Source organism: Rhipicephalus microplus, chromosome 5 (genome assembly GCF_043290135.1).
Source record: "Rhipicephalus microplus isolate Deutch F79 chromosome 5, USDA_Rmic, whole genome shotgun sequence".
Lineage (NCBI taxonomy): Eukaryota > Metazoa > Arthropoda > Arachnida > Ixodida > Ixodidae > Rhipicephalus > Rhipicephalus microplus.
In genome coordinates, this window is record NC_134704.1 from 72,346,275 (window position 1) to 72,354,417 (window position 8,143).

Consider the following 8,143-nt stretch of genomic DNA (forward strand, 5'->3'; position numbering starts at 1 on the left):
ACTTACTCGGGCTCAAACTCGCCAGAATACTACCCACCCAGGCTTCTCAGACTCACACTCGCGGCTCGATCTGAGTGTGAGTGAGCCCGAGTGAGTCGCCTCACGAGTTCGTTTAATAATTTCCCAGACTGTTGTCCTCGCACAAATAGAAGACGCACCTAATATACCTCGAGCGTTTTTTTTAGTTAAAATAAATCTTTCAGAGAGAGAGAGCGAGAGAGAGAGAAAGAACACAAGAAGAAAGGCAGGGAGGTTAACCAGGGCTGAGCCTTGGTAGGCTACCCTGCACTGGGTAAGGTGATAGGGGGAAGAAAAGTTATGGAGAAGGAGAAAAAAAGGTCACTGACTGGGCCGACGCGTAACAGTTTCACATCACAAACGATGAAACAGGCCGGCGTCTTTGAGAAATCGCAACAGTGCTATCGTTGCCTTTCGGAATTGGGGTGGGCAGTGCCATGGTCCCAATATTTTGTCGACAGTGAATCTTTCCGAGATTTCGCGTGATTCCCTGTGCAACCGTTGAGAAAGAAATACGAGAACAGTCTCTCCTTGCGGGTCGTCAAGATGCCTCAGAGACACGTTTTTGGTCGCGGCTGTCAGGCTGTATGAATGGCTGGCGCCCGCGGATCTTCTCCTTGAAGGGCGGAAAAACCCTTATAATTACACAGCTGTAATTCATTAATTCATATTGCTTCCCTATAGCTCAGCTGGTCCTTTTAGTTGACTCAAGACAACTGTTGTCCTAATTTTACTGCAAGTTGTCGGGGTGAATATCTTGCCCAATCCCTGCAGAAAAGACACAGTTGCCTGTTTAGTTCTTTGAATGTAAATAGCAAGAAAGGAAGCTTACCTTAACATTATTAGTGAATTACCTTTTCGCAATACGAGAAGCATCGCCCTTCGCCGTGAAAATACGCTTCGTAAGAAAAAAAAAAAACGCGAGGCAGAAATGCAATACAGCTTACAGGTAGTGACGCCACATTGAAGTTCCCGCATTAACTCACCCTAATGTCACAGATTTTCAGGGCGTCTGCGAGGCCCCACATAATGTTTTATTGGTAAAACTGAATCACATTGTGTCCTAAAGGAGCCACACACGTCATGTGCAAGTTTGAGGAAATTTATTGCGCGGACATGTCCCGAACACAAAGGAAGTTGAAACGTGCGTCGCCACACTGGCTTCCAGACGTCGTTGTATCGACATGAAATTAAAGAATGGCAGTTCGACCTTCATTTTTCTTTTCTGATAATGAACGTAGGAGAGTAGAATAACGACAATAGGGCTATGCGCCTTAGTGCTACTTCTTAGTGCTACATTTGGACGTCTCTTTCGTGCCACTATACATTTTTATACATTAGGGTACGTTGGCATTCTTTCAAGTTTATGGCAGTCTTAATGGCTTTCGATGTCGCACTCAGCCTCATGCATTGCTTGAATTTCTGTATTTCCTCTTGCTAGCGTTCAGGGGATGCACGGGCCTCGGTACGGCCTTTCTGTTGTTTTTCTTACGTATTAATGTATTCACTTTCAAAGTATTCTGTCCTCCCGCGCCTGCCTCTTAAAGGCAATCCAAGGCAACAGCTTCTGAGGAATTAACTATCGCTTTGGGCTTCCTGTCGTAAACAAGCTTTTGTCGAAAGTGTTCTCTCATCTCAGCGCGTTCTGTCATCCGCCTGTCTTCCACGGGAGCTGCACAGCCGGAGCTGCTTTTCTTCCACGTAAGAACCCACAACCGACGTCGCACTTATCACTCGGTCCCGAATTGCGTCGCTATAAACAACGACATTACGCAACTTCGCCCTATTCTGATTGGCCGGTATCCTCTTAGCCGCGACGACAAGGCTGATGACGGCATCGTTCGAAAGACGCCCCGGTGCAATAGTGGAGTCGGTGTACAGCGTGCAAGAGGGTGGTGTGCGTACAAGGTGTTCCGAGATGCGTTTCTCAGGGTCGCTCCCTTCACGCAGATAGAAAGGGGAGAGAGGAAGAGATTTGTTGGTTTTGACGGCGATGGATCATCTTCTCTGCTGCTTCTCTGTTGCCGCCGAAGGATGGCCTCTACGCGGTGCGCATTTTCGCGCGGCAGCGAAGGTGTAGACCATGTGCTCGTGACCGAAGTGCGTCGTCAATACTGTGACGTAGTGACATTCGGCGTCGCGGCCTTCGACTCGACTGAAGCGGCGACTCCCCGCGTTGCAGAGGTCGCCGCTGATGCCGCTGAGCGAGAAAGTTCCTCGATGGAAGCGAACCTTTCCCGTCTCTCAACAGGTTTCGAGGTTTTTACTATTTCAGTATAGCCATAGGAATAAAATGGTCTGGTGGCAGTTGCAATGCAATGTGACGCAGTCTTTTTACGGGCAGCTCGCAGCAAGACCCAAATAACAGAATCTGCAGGAAAAGATCGAGTCCCTTCTCGCACTGAAAAAAAGGAGAGATATTCAGGAAAAAGCATATTTAATTAAGCGCTATACTCAGTAATCGTACGACGTAAGCTAAACAGAGCAGGTGTCATGCGTCTATCAGAACTGCGAAAATTCACCAGTCATTACAATACAGCATAATGTGAAGTCTGAGCGCAGCCACATGTTGGGGCAGCACCGAATGTGTTTCAAGTTTGGGCTATTTGAAGTTGCAACACTGTAACCTTCGTTACATATGGCCGCAGAAACTGCCATCGCTCGAGTGGTACGTTCGCCACTCGGCGCCCTGCAGGCGTCGCGAAGCAAGCAAAACATCGGCGGCCCCGTTACGGCAAGCAGAAGCCAATCGCGGTGCACGCGCCAGCCCTGCATGTGCATGAGATCTAAACGACGGCCCAGCGCGCATATAGGAGGGGAAAAAAAAAAATGCGAGGTTAAATGCAGTGGTTCGTGATATCGACAGACTACTCGTTCACTTTCTTTCGTCCTCGTTCACCGTATTGGTTTTGCCAACACCGGCCAACAATGGTGATGCTACTCAACGCAACAATGGGCACACAAGTCTACACTCTAAAATATTTTATGTGCTGCAGTCTATAGACTGGGCTGATCAGTCAAGTAGCAGTCACTGTCCAGTGGCTCTCGATATCGACAAATCCAAGTTCACGTTCACTCTCTTTCATCCTCGTTCACTGTATCGAATATACGCCAACGCCGGCCAACAACGGCGATGCTACTCAACGCAGCAAATGGGCGCAAAAGGCTGCACTCTAAAATATTTTATGTGCTACAGTGTATAGACTGGGCTGGTTAGTTAAAGATCAGTCACTGTCCAGTAATTCGTGATATCGACAAGATCCACGTTCACTCTCTTTCATCCTCGTTCACTGTATCGGGTATACGCCAACGCCAGCCAACAATAGCGATGCTACTCAACGCAGCAATGGGCGCAAAAGGCAACACTTTAAAGTATTTTATGTGCTACATTGTATAGACTGGGCTGGTTAGTTAAAGATCAGTCACTGTCCAGTAATTCGTGATATCGACAAGATCCACGTTCACTCTCTTTCATCCTCGTTCACTGTTATGGGGTATACGCCAACGCCGGCCAATAACGGCGATGCTAACGCAACAATGGGCGCAAAAGGCTGCACTCTAAAATATTTCATGTGCTACATTGTATAGACTGGGCTGGTTAGTTAAAGATCAGTCACTGTCCAGTAATTCGTGATATCGACAAGATCCACGTTCACTCTCTTTCATCCTCGTTCACTGTTATGGGGTATACGCCAACGCCGGCCAATAACGGCGATGCTAACGCAACAATGGGCGCAAAAGGCTGCACTCTAAAATATTTCATGTGCTACAGTGTATAGACTGGGCTGGTTAGTTAAAGATCAGTCACTGTCCAGTAATTCGTGATATCGACAAGATCCACGTTCACTCTCTTTCATCCTCGTTCACTGTATGGGGTATACGCCAACGCCGGCCAATAACGGCGATGCTAACGCAACAATGGGCGCAAAAGGCTGCACTCTAAAATATTTCATGTGCTACAGTGTATAGACTGGGCTGGTTAGTTAAAGATCAGTCACTGTCCAGTAATTCGTGATATCGACAAGATCCATGTTCACTCTCTTTCATCCTCGTTCACTGTATCGGGTATACGCCAACGCCGGCCAATAACGGCGATGCTAACGCAACAATGGGCGCAAAAGGCTGCACTCTAAGATATTTTATGTGCTACAGTGTATACACTGGGCTGGTTAGTCAAAGATCAGTCACTGTCCAGTAATTCGCGATATCGACAAGATCCACGTTCACTCTCTTTCATCCTCGTTCACTGTATCGGGTATACGCCAACACCGGCCAACGACGGCGACGCCACTCAACGCAGCAAATGGCGCAAAGGGCTGCGCTCTAAAATATTTTGTGTGCTGCATGCAGCGCATAGACTGTAGTGACTCGTAGACACATCATTGTTTCCCTGCATTTTTTGCATCTTTACCTAAAGAATTTATAACAGTTCTTGTTCCGTATTTACGAACGCTTCATATAATGAAAATTTTTTGTAAGAGAATACTTTAGCCAATCACGATGTGGGACATATCATTAGCGAAGCCTGCCAAGCAATGGCGCTTACGAAAAAGAAGCTCTGTGAATTCGGTTTCCGGAATAGGAGGCGAGGCTTCTCAAGACCTTTCTAACTTTTCCCAAAATAAACTTTTTAACTTATGTGTTATTTTGGACTCATCGTGTTTCCTTTGCACACGGATGATCAGTTCAATCCGGTACCCTTGACAGCCGGGTCCACTTGAAGGGGTGTCGCCGCTTCTTAGTATCTTTCTTGGAAAGACGTTCTTATAAACACCGCTAATATTTCTGTTATGCTGCTGTAATGACGTTCACGCGATGTGTGGGTGTGTGGACAGATGAACGCGTGCTTCGTCGCCGCGATGCATCTGACATTGTCGTTATGCGTCGAATTGATGACAGTGGTGCAGGAACGGTTGTCGGTGTTCTCTTCGCCACACATACATCACATATTACCTGACCCATGACAGTTCCAACCGAGACTTCAAAGTTTTGTCGGTTCAGAATGCAAGCATTTCGGCGCCTTCTTTCGAAAACAACGGGCCTGTGCCTTTTTGTTTGTATTAGGTGGTGCTGTGTCAGTGCGTGCGTTCAAACTTTCACCGCAATTTACCTCCTCCTTCTTAAAGCGATAGCGTTAGGAAACTTGTTTCGCAGAAATGTCGATGTTAGTGTCGGCGTTGTTGGCAGTGAGCGAAAAATCAGCGTTGAGCGTGAGTGAAAAATCGAGAAACATGCAAATAAAACAACTAATAAGAGTGTTTAGTTTGAAATAAAATCAATCAAGACCTTCTGTACGACAAACAGGTGTTTTACCTCAGACTCTCAGAGCCACATTATTGCTTGAATATGCTTCCAAAAAAAGACAAAACTAAATAAAACTAAATGAATGTAATGTATAGGGGGACGTGCCTCCTTCACGCACGTAATAATGCGTGACAGAAGTTGCGCCGCCGTTCAAAGCATGTGTATTGAGCGACGACACATTTGATGATGATCAATAGTCGCAAAAGCATCAACACAGCAGCTGTGCCGGCTCACATGCTTGTTAGCTTTGTCAATTTCAGAGTACACGTACCCGCACAGAAGTTACGACATTTGCCTCGTCTTTTTTTTTTTTATAGGGCCGCTGACTGAAACAGCCCTTGCCTTCGTGGCCATCACTGTACATTGTGATTTTTATTTCTCGTTACTGACTATTTGTGTTTTTCTTTCGTGACTGTCACCGCTATAATGACCACCCTCTGTATTAAAAATTCCCTTTAAGCGATCCTTAAGGTAGTAAAAATGAAATAAATGCTTAAGCTTTGCCCCAATACTGAAGAATGCCTATAGCGCAATCGGGGCCCGTCTGTAACTCCTTCTCCTTCATTTGTCACACTTCGCTTTTCGTTAGACACTTCAACCGTGCCGTAAGAGCAAAAACTATAATCATTTCTTCGTGTAACGTTAACCATCCTAAACTCTTTTATAGATTGCTTCCTTCAAGAACAGTGGCAATGTACCCACTCCGGCATAATTCATTTTTCGAACTGGCAAAGTGCCCGTCGCATGTCCAGCGTGCACATCTGTGGAGCCGCACGCATTGCCGATGCTGTGGCTTTAACTACAATTAATATGAATTATGGTAACATATACACAGCTTTAAACCACTGAAACGTTACGTAATTAGCTTGGTCTGACACCTGGTGTGATTCTACGCTTCTGCTCCGCAGTATCACATATGTGAACTCGACTCATCGCACTACAAGAAGCCTGTACAGCTTCAGTTGTTTTTTTTAATGATAGCGATCACATGGACACTCTCAGCTGGATTTCGCCGCTGGCGTCGGCGTCGATGTCATGCACCGTATATATATACGTATCTATGTATATAAAAACGTAAGATCATGAAAAAAAATGACCCTGGCGCGCGGAATCTAACGTGCCACCTACTCATCGTGAATGCGAGGCGTTATCCACTGAGCCACAGAGGGGTACCTCCTTCAACGTTGAAAGGGCAAGCTATTTATATCTACCACTTACCGATGTTGGCGGGCATCTCGAGGGGGGGGGGGTGTTATGTTAGATGTCACGGGGTCGTGACGTGGCCGAAGACAGGAGACTTCGTGTTGGGATTTAACTGTTTATTTGGGTGAACCTGTGCCCGATAAACGGAAAGTCCAATTACAGCAGCAGTCTCGCACAGATAGCAGTCTCGGACTGATAGCGGCGAACGGAGCGTCGGCCTTCGATCAACAACTACTGACAAGCGGCGAAGCGAGTCGGCATTTATACTCTTGCTGTCGAATGTTCTAGCGTTATCACTGGCGGTGGCGTAGGTTCCAGAACAATCTGTACCGTTCGCGCAGTGGGCGTGATCTTATCGAAATGATCTACTACAGTCCGGAACCTTCTAGAAACCTGCAGGCGCGGTTTGCGCCGAGAATCGTGTGGTGTTTCGGAACGATAACAAAAACTTGTGAAATGGAACGTGGCATTGCCCCCCTCTGAAAAAGGCATCGTCTCGATGCTTTAACTAAAGATGAAGGTACAATAATAATGCAAGAAAGTACAATGAATAAATTACGATACAACAATAATACAAAAAAACACTGTTTCAGTTTGTTAACGCGCATGAAACGGCTTGAGGCGTGCGACATGGACGACCTCAGGTCGCGATCGGCGTCGTTGAGAGTTCGTGATGCCGTCGGGGACAACCTCGTAATCAAGTGGGCCGAGACGTCGAACCACCCTGTACGGTCCGAAGTACCGTCGCAGAAGCTTTTCACTTAGTCCACGTCGGCGTATCGGCGTCCACACCCAAACACGTTCACCGGGCTGGTATTCCATTAAGCGTCGTCGAAGGTTGTAACGGTGGCTGTCGGTCGTCTGTTGATTCTTGATACGGAGCCGCGCAAGTTGTCGGGCTTCTTCGGCGCGATGAAGGTACTCGCTCACATCGAGGTTTTCTTCGTCGGTGACGTTGGGTAACATAGCATCGAGCGTCGTTGTTGGGCTCCTTCCGTAGACCAATTTTTATGGAGATATCTGCGTCGTCTCCTGCACCGCCGTGTTGTATGCGAAGGTCACATACGGAAGAATGGCGTCCCACGTCTTGTGTTCGACATCGACGTACATTGACAGCATGTCGGCGATCGTCTTGTTAAGCCGCTCGGTGAGGCCGTTGGTCTGTGGGTGGTACGCTGTCGTCCGGCGGTGGTTTGTTTGGCTGTATGCCAAGATCGCTTGAGTTAAGTCAGCAGTGAATGCCGTTCCTCTGTCGGTGATAAGGACCTCCGGGGCGCCGTGACGTAGGACGATATTTTCGACGAAGAACTTAGCCACCTCGGATGCACTGCCTTTTGGCAGGGCTTTTGTCTCGGCGTAGTGGGTGAGGTAATCGGTAGCTACCACGATCCACTTGTTTCCGGAAGCCGACGTCGGGAACGGCCCCAGTAGGTCCATACCAATCTGCTGGAAAGGTCGGCAAGGTGGATCAATTGGCTGCAGAAGTCCCGCTGGCCTTGTCGGCGGTGTCTTGCGTCGCTGACAGTCCCGGCATGTCCTTACATAACGAGTGACGTCGGTGGTAAGACGCGGCCAGTAGTACCTTTCTTGTATCCTCGCGAGCGTGCGAGAAACACCG